Source organism: Pan paniscus, chromosome X (genome assembly GCF_029289425.2).
Source record: "Pan paniscus chromosome X, NHGRI_mPanPan1-v2.0_pri, whole genome shotgun sequence".
In the NCBI taxonomy this organism is placed as follows: Eukaryota; Metazoa; Chordata; class Mammalia; order Primates; family Hominidae; genus Pan; species Pan paniscus.
In genome coordinates, this window is record NC_073272.2 from 20,239,801 (window position 1) to 20,254,974 (window position 15,174).

The window sequence follows — 15,174 nt, forward strand, 5'->3', positions numbered from 1 at the left end:
ATGTTATTTATGTGTTAGTTTTGCCTTATTTAAGCCACCTTACACCAATAAAAATAGTGAATATTTACTCATGTGTTTTTCAGGTTTCTTTGCTCACCATTCTTCCTTCACTCCATTTCTTCCTTATTGGTTCAGTTTCTTCCTTCTTTATTAAAAAATGTTCTTAATTATTTAAGTAAGGGCCCCTTAATAGTAAATTTGGTTTTGGTGTTTGTGAAAGTGTCTGTACTTCACTTTTTCTCTTGAATGGTTGTGGAGCTGGGTCCAGAATTTTGGGTTAATTCCTTTCCCCGAGTACTTTGATGTTATTCTCTTGTGTTTTGACAAATTTGTAAATTTTTTTTAACTTTTAAGTTTGGGGCTACATGTGAAGTTTTGTTACATAGGTAAACACATGTCACAGGGGTTTGTTGTACATATTATTTCATCATCCAAGTAATAAGCCCAGTACCTAGTAGTTATCTTTTCTGCTCCTCTCCTTCCTCTCACCCTTCCCCTCAGGTAGAGGGGGATAGTTAATGTTATTTTGTGTTTTGACAGATTTTTAAATTTTGTTTAACTTTTATTTTAGGTTTGGGGGTACATCTGAAGGTTTGTTACATAGGTAAACACATGTCATAGGGGTTTGTTGTACAGATTATTTCATCACCCAGGTATTAAGCCCAGTACCCAATAGTCATTTTTTCTGCTCCTCTCCCTCCTCCCATCCTCCACCCTCAGGTAGTCCCCAATTTCTGTTGTTTCCTTGTGTTCATAAGTTCTTATCATTTAGCTCCCGTTAATTTTTAATTTTTTGGTCTAGGCTGGTCTGGAACTCCTGGCTTCAGGTGATCCTCCTCAGCCTCCCAAAGATCTGGGATTACAGGTGTGAACCGCTGCACCTGGCCTAGTTTTATTTGCTAATGACAAGTCAACAGTCAGTTTAGTTGTAATTTCGTTGTAGGTAGGTAATTCTCTCTCCTCTTGAGCTACTTTTAAGATCTTTTCCTTGTTTATTTATTTATTTTTTATTTACAGTACTTTTGAGTTGCTGTTTATTTCCTTGTTTTTTTGATCTTCAGGGTTTTTTTTTTTGCGATATCTCTAGGTGTGGATTTGTTTTATGTATCCTGCTTTTATTTGATGTATTCCATTAGTCTGAGGACCCCTGAAGTCTTCAGCTGTGGGAGAAAATCTTAGCCATTATCTTTTAAAATAGTTTCGTCTCCATTTTCCATTTATGGAACCATTATTTAGATATGTTTTGGGATTTTTCATCACATCCTTCGTGTTGTTTAATTTACATTTCTATCTCTTCTGGCTAATCTCTTGACATCTATCATACGATTCACTAATTTCCTCTTTGGCTGTGCAGTTAATTTGTTAACTTATTGAGGGTTTCACTAAAAACATTTGGCTATATATAGTCAAATATATAAATATTGATATTTATACAAATATACAAATATATATGTGTGTACAAACATATATATACATGTTTTAAAGATAGGATCTTGCTGTGTTGCCCAGGTTGGTGTTGAACTCTTGGTCTCAAGTGATCCTCCCACCTTGGTCCCCCAAAGTGCTGGGATGTACAGGCATGAGCCACTGTGCCTCACCTCGAATATATTTTCAAATTTAAGAATTTCTGTTACATTTTCTTTCAAACCTGTATTTAAATTTTCTTTCAAATCAGCTTTTAAATTTTTCATAAGAGCATTTTCTTTGGACATTTAAAAATATAGTTATGTTTAAGTCCTCTTTGGATTATTTTCTTAGCTGTAATTTTTGAGGAATGAAATCTCCCATTTGGCTTCCCTTCTTCCCTCCAAGATTTTTGCTGTTTCTCCGTGTGGTGTGCAATATTTGACAATTTAACAATTGTTTGCCTATGCCCGGGTTGTGGAATGCTCTTTTGGTCTAGTTTTGCATTTGTCTCTGATGGGACCCTTTGGGTTCACTGCGTCTAGAGAGGTTTTGGTCTATTCTCAGATGGGTCTCCAGCACCTGGAAAGTAGTGTAAATTTTGACTCCATATTTGTGTAGAACAGACTTGGGGTTTTCCCTTCTGTTTGGGTCACTTTTTTTTTTTTTTTTTTTTGAGACGGAGCCTTGCTCTGTTGCCTAGGCTGGAGTGCAATGGCACGATCTCAGCTCACTGCATCCTCTGGTTCCCGGGTTCAAGTGATTCTCCTGCCTCAGCCTCTTGAGTAGCTGGGATTACAGGCACACGCCACCACTCCCTGCTAATTTTTGTATTTTTAGTAGAGACAGGGTTTCACCATGTTGGTCAGGCTGGTCTCGGACTCCTGACCTCAAGGGATCTGCCCGCCTCAGCCTCCCAAAGTGCTGGGATTACAGGCATGAGCCACCGCATCCAGCCTGTTTGGGTCACTTTCTCTGCACAACCCTGGGCTGGTGCTTGTAGCTTATCTTTTTATTTTTTCACTCAAGGACAGTCCTTTATGTCTTTGTCTTTGTGCTAGTGGTTCACCTCCAGCTTCTTTCCCATGCACAGGCTTCAGGCAACTGATAATACTTTGGCTCAGTATCTCCACCCAAATCTGATCTCGAATTGTAATCCCCACATGTCGAGGGGAGGGACTTAGTGGGAGGTGACTGGATCATGGGGGCGGTTTCCCCCGTGCTGTTCCTGTGAGTTCTCATGAGATCTGATGATTTTATAAGGGGCTCTTCACCCTTTACACTCTGTGCCCTGCTGCCTTGTGGAGAAGGTGCCTGCTTCCCCTTCTGCCATGATTGTAAGTTTCCTGAGGCCTCCCCAGCCATACGGAACTGGGGGTCAATTCAACCTTTTTCCTTTATAAAATAAATTACCCAATCTTGGGTAGTATCTTTAAAGCAGTGTGAGAATGGACTAATACAGGAAACTTCTCCAGTTTCCTGGTCCTATAATCATTTGCATTTGCAGCCCTTGATTTAGAGGGCAGGGGTGAGCAGGTGTTTATCATATGAAGAATCTCATTTAATACGTTTTTCTGTCTTTGCAGCCACTCCTTTCTATTCTATTTTCTTCCTAACTGTTGATCAGGAAGTAGTTCTACCAGTTAAGAACAAGAAAGTAGGCTTGTAATCCCAGCACTTTGGGAGGCCGAGGTGGGCAGATCACCTGAGGTCAGGAGTTTGAGACCAGCCTGGCCAACATGGTGAAACCCCGTCTCTACTAAAAATACAAAAAAAAAAAAAAAAAAAAATTAGCCAGGGATGGTTGGCGGGCACCTGTAATGGGAGGCTGAGGCAGGAGAATCGCTTGAACCTGGGAGGCAGAGGTTGCAGTCCGTGAGCTGAGACCACACCATTGCACTCCCGCCTGGGCAACAAGAACAAAACTCTGTCTCAAAAAAGACAAAAACAAAAACAAAAAACTGGGAAGTAGTTGTAACCACAGACAACCCCCACCTTGAACAGGTTATTTACCAAAAGTTCTTTTGGACATTGATTGTATAGAACACAGTTCACATTATCTGATAGGAACTATGTTATTTAAAAAATGGATTTGTTTCCCAGGTGAGCCTGAGGAGTCTGTTCTCTCCTTTATGCAGTTGAAATTCATATAGACTTGTGAGTTCTTTGGGACTGTAATCAATATACAGTATGTGATTTCTGTGGGAAGGTATAATACATTTTAACGTTCTCAGTGAAGAAGGGAGTATGCTGTTTTCCAACCCCAGTCGGTATTCCCTGGTGTGACCTGCCAGCTACCAGACCCCAACAGTTGTTACAAACTCTAGCCACTGTTTTCAAATCTGCCACTAAATATCACCACTCATACTCAGCACATGACCTTGCCTCCACTTCACTGAGAACTTTGAGCCATCTGGTTGATTTTCTTCACACTTCTACCAGTTTGTCATCCCTGCTTCTCCAGAGTTGCCCTCTCCTCCTGTCTCAGGGGATGAGATGCTTCTTCTGCTGTTTGAGGCAGTCCTTTGCCAGGAGCCTTAGGCTTCACTGCTGCTTCTTTGGCAGTCTTTTCTCATCAGTTATTCCCCTTCATTCTCCCCATTCTGTTCCCAGTGGCTGTCCACTTGGGGAGGAGGGGTGAAGATTTTGCCTCCAGGAGACATTTGGCAGTGTCTGCAGACATTTTTGGTTGTCACAATTAGGGGGTGGTGGTGATGCATGTGCTGCTAGCATCTAACGGGTAGAGGCGTGTAGATATCCTACAATGCACAGGACAGCCCCATGACAAAGGATTACCTGGTCCACAATGTCAGTAGTGCCCGGGTTGAGTAATGTTGCAGCATCCTCAGGGTCTCACTTTTGACTCCTTCGTTTTTCTCTGCCCATTATCTTATGCCTAAGATTCTCATCCTAGGAAACCTTCCCTGAACCACATGTCCAATCCTCTCCTAGCTACCTAACTTCTCCCCTTCTCACTGAAACTTCTGAAAGAGCGATTTACACGTAGTCTCTCATTCACTCTTCAAATTTTAGCTGTTGCTTTCTGGCTTCCCACCCCCACCGCTGCTTAAACTGTTTTTGCTGAGAATGCCTGTGACCTCTTGTGTGCTGCATCTAGTGGATTCATTTAGTCCTAATTTTACTTGACATTTTTGTTGCACCTGACACTGTTAATCACTATCCCCTTGAACCAATGTATTCCATTGTCATCCTTGTTCTCCATGTCCTTCTCTTGTATTTCTTTCTCTCCCTCCTGTGTGGGCTTCTTGATGATCTACTTACTCCTTACACACTGCTGTTACCTGGTTTTGACTTCTTAGCCAAGAATTATCATAGGTCATTGTCTCCATGAAGTACCTTAGTTACCCCAAGGATTTCAGTTGCACTTATATACAGATGTTTTTCTAAATTTCTAAATTCTTTTTTTTTTTCTTTTTGAGACAGGGTCTCACTCTGTTTCCCTGGCTGGAGTGCAATGGCATGATCACAGCTCACTGTATCCTCACCCTGTAGAAACGGGGTTTCTCTGTGTTGCCCAGGCTGGTCTCAGAACTCCTGGTTTAAGCGATCCAACTGCCTTGACCTCCCAAAGTACTGGGATTACATGCATCAGCCACCATGCCCGGCTTAAATTCTTCCATGACTTTTCCCCTCCAGGCTTTAGTGTCTGTGTAATCTGCTGGAAATCTACACCTGAATATTCTATAGGTACCTTACGCTCAGCATGTCTAATGTGAAGTACGTCTTTTCCTCAAACTTCGTTTTCTGAGATCCACCTGGGCTCCCAAGACAGATAGTGGGGTCTTGTCCAGTTCATATATTATCTACAGTTGCCAATGTGATACAAAATATGATTTAGGTCATATCACCTACTTGAAAGTCTGCACTGGTGCTGTCTTGGTAACAGAAAGAGAAAGACTGAATTCCCTTATTTTGCCCATCAGGGTCTCCTTGATATAGTCTCTGCCCACCCACCTCTCCAACCTCACATCACCTCTCTCCTGCCTTATACGCTATGCTCCGACACGTATAGGTTCCTATACAATTTTGTTTCATACTTGATGTCTTTACTTTATGTCTTTTGCCTGGAATGCAGTATTTTTCTATTGAATATGTGGGTTGCTTGCCTTCTGAGTGGTGAGATTCCCCATTCCTCATGGAAGCTACAGTTAATTGGCACCTTGCCCCACTTCTGTGGCCTCAACATTATGAGGAGTAAGGATGTCTGAATTATTTCAGAGAGCCAGGGCTTGGTAAATGCTGCATTAGTCTTGTTGAAAGAAGGTAGGGAGGGGACATTGGCAAGGGTGTTTCACAGCTCTTCAGTTATTTCTTTCCTCAGTCCCTACTTCCTCTATTTTATTACCTTTCAGGGGTTCTTCTGGAAAAATGTATCTTTGGAGGGAGAGCCTCTTTTCTTTATTTTTTAAAATTTATTTATTTATTTTTGAGACGAAGTCTCACTCTGTTGCCCAGGCTGGAGTGCAGTGGCACGATCTCAGCTCACTGCAACCTTTGCCTCCTGGGTTCAAGCAATTCTCTGCCTCAGCCTCCTGAGTGGCTGGGATTACAGGCGCCCGCCACCATGACTGGCTAATTTTTTTGTATTTTTAGTAGAGGCAGGATTTCACCATCTTGGCCAAGCTGGTCTTGAACTCCTGACCTCATGACCCACCTGCCTTGGCCTCCCAAAGTGCTGGGATTACAGGCGTGAGCCACTGCGCCCGGCCTGAGAGCCTGTTTTCTTTGGGTTTTGCCATCTATTTTAACTTGCTTCAGTGCTCCTTGGAATTCCTCACTGATCTATGTGCTGAGAGCATCTCCTAGATTCCCAGGGCTGCTCTGGATTAATTTTTTATTTCTTTCGCTTATTTCACTGAGTTTTGGTGTGGGAGGAAAGGTAAATGTGTGTTTGGTCAGCCATTTTAAAGTAGAGCTTCAGTGCCCTGTCCTCGTGGGTTTCCCCCTTTTCTCTATTGCAGACATCATGGCCGAGAATGTCTTTTAAAATGAATCATTGTGTACACCTTTGATCATTTTATTAAGATACTGGCCTTATATCCTGCCCTTCCCCCCTGCCGCCTCCCCCCCCCCCGCCCCCCAGAATCACTGGGTGGTGATGGTAGATGATTCACATGGGAATGTGCTACACTTGTGAAGGATGTAGAGGAAATACTGCTGATTCTCCTGAAGGAAAAGTCTGTTAATTTTTCTCTGTTGGCCATTCTGGCCGCATGGTTTCTCCTTATTGTTTTTTTGTTGGATTTTAAAAATTACTAGTAAGATTGAACATTTATAAGATTCATTTGTTGCCCATTTATATTTTTTCCTGCATTTTCTTTTCATGTTAATAAAAGTTTTTTCCCCTTAATACGATTCCCTTAATTCTTTTTTTTTTTTTTTTGGAGACGGAGGCTCACTCTGTCTCCAGGCTGGAGTGCAGTGGCGCAATCTTGGCTCACTGCAACCTCCACCTCCCATGTTCAAGCGATTCCCCTGCCTCAGCCTTCCGAGTAGCTGGGAGTACCGGCACATGCCACCACGCGCAGCTAATTTTTGTATTTTTAGTAGAGTCGGGGTTTCACCATGTTGGCCAGGATGGTCTCGATCTCTTGACCTCATGATCCGCCCGCCTCGGCCTCCCAAAGTGCTGGGATTACAGGCATGAGCCACTGTGCCCGGTCCCCTTAATTCTTTTGAAGTGAAATAAGCAGATGCTGCCAAATGTAAGATATGTTGCTCAGTTTTTAGTGTAGATTTATTATGTTCTGATTCTTGGAAAATGAAAATCTACTCCTGGTTTTTTGGTTAATACATACCTCATGCGGTGGCTGTGAAAATTAAACTAAATAACATAGGTGAAGTGCCCAACACAGTACTTGGTACATAACAGGCAGCAGTAAATACTAGTTCCTGTTATTCATTCTTTCTTCTTTGCCAGATTATTAAAATGACTACAGTACTCCACACCTTAGACAAAAAGTTGTTTTTACTGAACCCTTGTTCGATGAAGGGCAGTATGCCAAATACCTTGAGGGATACAGAGATGTTTTAGGCTGCTTCCTGTCCAGGGATAAATATTAGCATACTATATATATAGTTAAATTTTGAGGCTTTTTTTTTGAGACAGAGTTTTGCTCTTGTTGCCCAGGCTGGAGTGCAATGGCGCAGTCTTGGCTCACTGCAACCTCCGCCTCCTGGGTTCAAGCAATTCTCCTGCCTCAGCCTCCCAAGTAGCTGCAATTACAGGCATCTGCCACCAAGCCCGGTGTTTTCTTGCATTTTTAGTAGAGATGGCGTTTCACCATGTTGGCCAGGCTAGTCTCAAACTCCTGACCTGAGGTGATCCACTTGCCTCGGCCTCCCAAAGTGCTGGGATTACAGGCGTGAGCCACTGTGCCCGGCCTTTTTTTTTTTTTTTAACATGCTGTTGTGAAAACCTTTTGGTCTTTTAACTGTTACTTTATTTGAGCACAGAACACTTTAAAGTTTGGTTGCCACATTTAATCCATGACACCTCTGTGAGAGTAGTTATTAGTTCCATTTTATAGATAGGGTCCCTGAAGGGTGGCAGGAGTAAAAATAGGGTATATTGGGATGTAGAAGAATGCTAACCATTATTGTTTCCAACCTTGGTAGGTATAGAGTAAATACTTGTTGAATGAATGAATGTTCTTTTATAAGTTGTGTATTAAGCCCATACCTAAATCTTATCTCTACTTCTTTTCTTTTTTATTTTTGAGCCGGACTTTTGCTCTTGTTGCCCAGGCTAGAGTGCAATGGCATGATCTCGGCTCACTGCAACCTCCATCTTCCGGGTTCAAACGATTCTCCTGCCTCAGGCTCCCGAGTAGCTGGGATTACAGGCGCCCGCCACCACACACCGCTAATTTTTGTATTTTTAGTAGAGGCGGGGTTTCTCCATGTTTGTCAGGCTGGTCTTGAACTCCCGACCTCAGGTGATTCACCCGCCTTGCCTCCCAAAGTGCTGGGTTTATAGGCGTGAGCCACCACACCTAGCCAATATCTCTACTTCTTATAGTTTTATTCAACCCCTTCTATGTTTAATTTAATTGATTAATTTTTGTGAGACAGGGTCTCACTCTATTGCCTGGGCTAGAGTGCAGTGGCATGATCTTGGCTCCCTGCAGCCTTGCCTCCCTGGTTCAAGCAATTCTCCAGCCTCAGCCTCCTGAGTAGCTGGGACTACAGGTGTGCGCCACCATGTCCTGCTAATTTTTGTAATTTTTTGTAGAGATGGGGTTTTGCCATGTTGCCCAGGCTGGTCTCAAACTCCTGATCTCAAAATGATCCACTTGCCTCGGCCTCCCACAGTGCTGGGATTACAGGCCTGAGCCACCATGCCCGGCCCCCTTTTATATTTTATCTGGCAAAAATAAGCATTAATGTTTAATGGTTGATAGGGAGGACATTGGAAGTCGGAAGAGAGATAACCCACACTGTTTTATACATAATAAAAAGGCATTAAGGGAAGGTATATGTGCTGATACTGATTTAACTTTTTGCCCTTGTGCTGATTCTTTGCAAGACTACTTTTCTGGTTTCTGTAACAACTGCAAAGGGCTTCCCAAGTTTGGGGCTAGGGTAAATGGCTCAATTTGTTGCACTCTAAGGATGATTGTGTTAATAGATTTTTCATTCTAATCTCTGGTAGAGTATGGAAAATCAATTATAATTAGGCTCAGACTCAAGGGGAAAACTTTAGGTAGATGAATTTCATAATATAAAAACTTTAATAGAATAAGTGATTACTGTCTCAGAGTTTACTCTGTATTTAGCTGTCTGTAGTTGGTTGTCTTAGATAGTGAAATATGGTCTTTTAGTAAAAATGGTAAGACCCCTGTATAGGATTTGAAGTAGGACATCTGTGAGCTTATTTCAGGTAGTAAGTAGTATTAACACATCGCTTTCACTCTCCACATGGAACACTGCATTATTTTTTTTTATTTTTTTTGAGACAGAGCCTTACTCTGTCACCCAGGCTGGAGTGCAGTGGTGCAATCTTGGCTCACTGCAACCTCCGACTCCCGCATTCAAGCGATTCTCCCACCTCAGCCTCCCAAGTAGCTGGGATTACAGGCACACGCCACCACGCCCGGCTAATTTTTGTATTTTTAGTGGAGATTGGGTTTTGCCATGTTGCCCAGGCTTAGGTATTCTTTTTCTGTGTTTCTCCTCAAGTGTATGGTTCTCTGGTTTGTGAATTCACTGGGTGGTTGTGATGTCCAGTCAGTAAAATGATAAACATGAAAGCACTTTGAAAATGATTTAATGTCATTGCATGGAAATGTTATAGTATCATTGCATCACTATTTATAATAGTCCTCAAGTTTTTTTTTTTTTTTTTTTTTTTTTTGAGACTGTGTCTCGCTCTGTCACCCAGGCTGGAGGGCAGTGGCACAATCTTGGCTCACTGCAATCTCCACCTCCTGGGTTCAAGTGATTCTCGTGCTTCAACCTCCCTAGTAGCTGGGATTACAGGCGTGCACCACGACGCCTGGCTAATTTTTGTATTTTTTTGTAAAGATGGGGTTTTACCATGTTGGCCAGGCTGGTCTCGAACTCCTGACCTCGTGATCCATCCGCTTCAGCCTCCCAAAGTGCTGGGATTACAGGCGTGGGCCACTGGGCCTCAAGTGTTTTTAACCACGTTTGAGTGCCCTCTTCTTTTTGGTCACACAACTTTACTGTAACCCCACTAATTTTTTCAGATGTAGTTCATATACTATCTCCTGTATAAAACATAACCTCTTCAGTCTGAAAGGGGTACTGTTTCCTTTGAACATTTATAGCTATTTTGATTTGTACAGTTCATTTGGTCATCATGAGTCTGAATTGTCACATCTTGCCTTTTGTCTTGATAAGTTAATAATGTAGGATCTTAAGATGTTTATCTCTTAGTGAGACCAGCAAACATTTATTAGGACAATAACACCTATTGTCCTAATCTCTGGACATAAAGTTTTCGTGTATTAATTCCAGTGTTCACAACTGGATTGTAAGGTACTTTAAAGAAAAGACCATGATGTGTACTTCCTGGTTTCATGAATGTTTTCTTTATATATAATAAAATGTAGCAGTGGGTAAGATTAGTGGATGTATCATTAATCTTAAAATTGAGTTTTAACATTTTCCTTTTTAGAACCAGTCTAGCACTTCTCTGGGGTAACTGAATTTTTGTTAAAATTGGTCCATATATATTTCCTTTCTTTTTTAGTTTGTTTCACATACTTTGACTTATTTCCTACTTATTTCTCCTCCATTAAGGTATAGATTCTCTCCTTAAATTGCTTAGCCTTGGATTTTCACAGATTCTTTTGAAAAACCTACGTTTTCATAGGCGTGTTGTCTTTGTAAGATCTAACTCTGCAGTGATTTATTGAGCTCGTTTTGTTTTACTTATTGAGCATCAAGATTGAAAGAGGAAAGTAATGTAATTTTCGTTATTTATAATGCATTTGGCTTTTTAAAGTGTTTTGAGGTTAAACCCAATAGCAGCCTAGCACTAGTTGAAGGTATTTTGAAGAGGTGGTTAGTATCCTTGGGGCTGTTAATCAGGAGGTAGCCTTTATGTAGAGACTTGAAGGAATAGTGTTAGCAGGGTGTTCTTATAGGAGCTGCCCTTATTTGATGGTTTGGAGTCCATAATTGGAAAATTAATTTTAAAAATTGGTAAAGCTCTAAGCAATCAAATACGAATGCACATATAACTATTTTGCCATAAAGCATACTTTTCTTTCTTCTTTCTTTTTTTTTTTGAGATGGAGTCTTGCTTTGTCGCCCAGGCTGGAGTGCAGTGGTGTGATCTCGGCTCACTGCAACCTCCACTTCCCAGGTTCAAGGGATTCTTGTGTGTCAACCTCCCGAGTAGCTGGGATTACAGGTGCCTGCCACCATGCCTGGCTAATTTTTGTATCTTTAGTAGAGACATGGTTTCACTGCGTTGGCCAGGCTGGTTTCAAACTCCTGACCTCATGATCTGCCTGCCTCGGCCTCCCAAAGTGCTGGGATTACAGGTGTGAGCCACCGTGCCCAGCCTAAAGCATACTTTTGATTACCAGTATTTGTTTGTTTGTCTGAGGCGGAGTCTTGCTCTGTCTCCCAGGCTGGAGCGCAGTGGCGTGATCTTGGCTCACTGCAACCTCTGCCTCCCAGGTTCAAACGATTCTCCTGCCTCAGCCTCCCGAGTAGCTGGGATTATAGGCGCACACTACCATGCTGGCTAATTTTTACATTTTTAGTAGAGATGAGGTTTCACCATTTTGGCCAGGCTGGTCTTCTACTCCTGACCTCAAATGATCCACCTGCCTCATTATATCATTTGAAAATGATATAATGTCATTGCATGGAAATGATATAATATCATTGCATCACTGTAATAGTTCTCAAGTGTATTTTTTTTTTTTTTTTTGAGACCATGTCTCACTCTGTCACGCAGGCTGGAGGGCAGTGGCATGATCTTGGGTCACTGCAACCTCTGCCTCAGCCTCCCAAAGTGCTGGGATTAGAGGCATGAGCCACCATGCCTAGCTCATTGCCACTATTTTGACGTATGTCTAGGATCTTTCTCAGCTGACTGAAGTTCGGTGTCATCTTGTATAATCCATCCTATGTGTGCAGTAGGTTCAGTTTCGACGACTTGAAAGTGGAGCAATAATTTAGATAACCTATGAAACTAGTGCAGAATAATAGATTTTTATAGTTGTCTCCTGTCTTTTAACATAATCTAACCCACATCCGATTTGACAGGCACATTTTTTAAGTGACTCATCACCTTTGTTGAATCTTACCAAAGCATCCAATGTAATTTTTACAAAAATGGCACTTTCTTGTAATTGGTTTGCACACTATTTAAATGAAAAACATGTAATGATTGTTACCAGAGGAATTGACAGTTTTGGGTAAGAAATGCAACTGACTTTTGGATGCAAAGCATCCAGCTTAATATAAGGGAGCAGAAGTGTGAAGTTGAACTAGATAGTTAACCATTAGCCAAAAACATTTGTACTGATGGCAACAGCCAGATCTCTGTTTTCCAGAGGTAATGAGGAGTTTGATGAGGAGTTTGGTAACTGTTAGGTTGAGGACTGTTAAGAGGCCTGCTGGAGGCCAGTATGGCACTTCAGTGCACAGTGCAAACCCGCTTCTGTAATGCATTTTATACTTTTTAAAAATTCCATTTCCCATGAATAACATGCTTTTTTATGTAACAGAAGATAATCGTAACAATTATCATGTAACAGAAGATAACTGTTACTCGGAATGCTTGGAGAAAATCACTGTTTAAGATTTCTGTAAAGCCTTTTCCTGTCCAAGATTTCTGTAAAGCCTGTTTCTGTCATTGCCTGAAACATCATTATGCAGCACGTGACTACCTTTATTTTAGCACTTCTCATTTGGAGTTAACCCTTTCACCTTTACTATGAGGTCTTCCTCTGAAAAACTTTTGTATACAACATCTGATCCACAGTTGATACCCAACAAACTGAATGAAACAGAAGTTCTGGCCACTTAAGTAGATGTCACAACCCAATCTTTTTCTTTCTTTCTTTCTTTCTTTCTTTTTTTTTTTTTTGAGACGGAGTTTTGCTCTTGTCACCCAGGCTGGAGTGTGGTGGTGCTCACTGCAATCTCCGCCTCCCAGGTTCAAGTGATTCTCCTGCCACAGCCTCCTGAGTAGCTGGGATTACAGGTGCCCACCACCACGCCCAGCTAATTTTTGTATTTTTAGTAGAGACGGGGTTTCACCATGTTAGCCAGGCTGGTCGAACTCCTGACTTCAGGTGGTCCACCCACCTTGGCCACCCAAAGAGCTGGGATTACAGGCGTGAGCCACCGCGCCTGCCCGTCACAACCCAACCTTCCGTCACAACCCAATCTTGATGTGGTGTAGTTTTCATTGATGTGCTACTGAAAAATAAGCTGTTATTATTTATAAACTCAGTTCAGAGAATATTTTAGGATAATTATACTCAGTTGAGTATATTATATTCCATATGTCAAAGATGCTGTGCTATGTCTACAGAGTTCTGAGCTTAATAATACATAGTTCTTGTCTGTGGACATGTATATTGTTGGTACAGTGGGAATATATGAGGAGGAGAGATTAATTCAAGCCTGAAGGAATTTGAGAGGATTTGAGAGTAGATAGGACCTGAACTGGACTTGGAATGGTAACAATAATTAGGATTTTTTGGCAGATATTTTACTGCTTTATGGCATTGGATAGTCTGGATCTCCTTCAAATTCTTTTCCCTTCTTTTCTGTCAAATACACCTAGTCTTCCTACTTCCATCTCTAGCCTTCTTCCTCTGCAATAATCTTTATTTTCCTTAACAATCTATTGCTTTTGGCCATTTTCCTCTTCTTTCTTGCCCTTGGTGTAATGCTTTATTGTTTTAACCTTAACCCTGTGCTTCTGGAAATATGCTTTTCTATCTTCTACATAGCCACAACACTTCATCAGTATCCTTCTTAGAGCATTTATCGTTTCTTTGCACTATAGTTACATACAGACTCCATCCTCTGCTGGACCTTAACTTCTTGAGGGCAAGTTGCACCTTTATAGTTCTTAAAGTATCTAGTATATAGTTTTCTAAGTAGTAGGCACCACATACTATTCTCTTACATTTAGCTTCTTTCCTCAAACTCAACTCCTCTTCTAGACTTGCCTTTTTCTGTGCATAGTACTAGAGTTCTTTCAATTCCCCATTCTGGTCAGTGAGTTCTGCTTCTGTCTTTGAAATGTTATTTGTAGCCCCACCAATTTTTCCACTGTCGTCATTGCATGCCAATTAAAAGATAAATATTTAGTGCATATTGTTCTAAGCACTGTGTAGGTGCTAGGAATACAAATATAACAGATCCAATTCCTCGTTCTTAGAATCCTAGTCGGGGATTATTTTGGTACTTTGTTGAGCAAATGTTTATTGAACACTTTCTCTGTGCGGAGCTCTATTGTAGGCTTAGATGTATTATATCATTTTCCACAGGCTGCTCATCTTCAAGGGGAAAACATGGCTACTGGATTTCCTCTGTTCTAAGGTACACTTTTCTTCCCATTTTCTTCTAGCATCTCTGAAATCCAGATGCGTCTAAACCCTGGTATGTTTAATGTTTTTTTTGTTGTTGTTGTTGTTGTTTTTGAGACTGAGTCTCGCTCTGTTGCCCAGGCTGGAGTGCAGTGGTGCGATCTCGGCTCACTGCAACCTCTGCCTCCTGGGTTCAAGCAATTCTCCTGCCTCAGCCTCCTTAGTAGCTGGGATTACAGGTGCATGCTGCCATGCCCAGCTAATTTTTATATTTTTAATAGAGATGGGGTTTCACCATGTTGGTTGGGCTGGTCTCGAACTCCTGACCTCGTGATTGGCCTGCCTGGGCCTCCCAAAGTGCTGGAATTGTAGACGTGAGCCACCATGCCCGGCTTTTTTTTTTTGAGTTGGAGTTTCACTCTTGTTGCCCAGAGTGGAGTGCAATGGCGCGATCTCGACTCACTGGAACCTCCGCCTCCTGGGTTCAAGAGATTCTCCTGCCTCAGCCTCCCAAGTAGCTGGGATTACAGGCATGCGCCACCATGCCTGGCTAATATTTTTGTATTTTTAGTAGAGACAGGGTTTCACCATGTTGGCCAGGCTGGTCTCAAACTCCTGACCTCAGGTGATCCACCTGCCTCAGCCTCCCAAAGTGCTGGGATTACAGGCGTGAGCCACCGCACCCAGCCTGCTTAATGTTTTTTATTCCCCCTTCAAG

At 41.9% G+C, this 15,174-nt stretch overlaps 1 protein-coding gene across 11 annotated transcripts in view; it reads left to right on the forward strand.

Annotated features, from left to right (window-relative positions):
- Positions 1 to 15,174, forward strand: part of CDKL5 (cyclin dependent kinase like 5) — a 209,039-nt gene that overhangs the window by 17,400 nt on the left and 176,465 nt on the right. For 5 of the 11 annotated variants that reach the window (XM_055106649.1, XM_055106647.2, XM_034949845.3 and 2 more), the window contains exon 2: positions 14,418 to 14,469. The exons of the other annotated variants lie outside the window; for them this stretch is intronic. The gene's annotated coding sequence lies outside the window, so the exon portion shown is untranslated. The remainder of the gene's footprint in view (positions 1 to 14,417; positions 14,470 to 15,174) is intronic. 11 annotated transcript variants of the gene reach the window in all.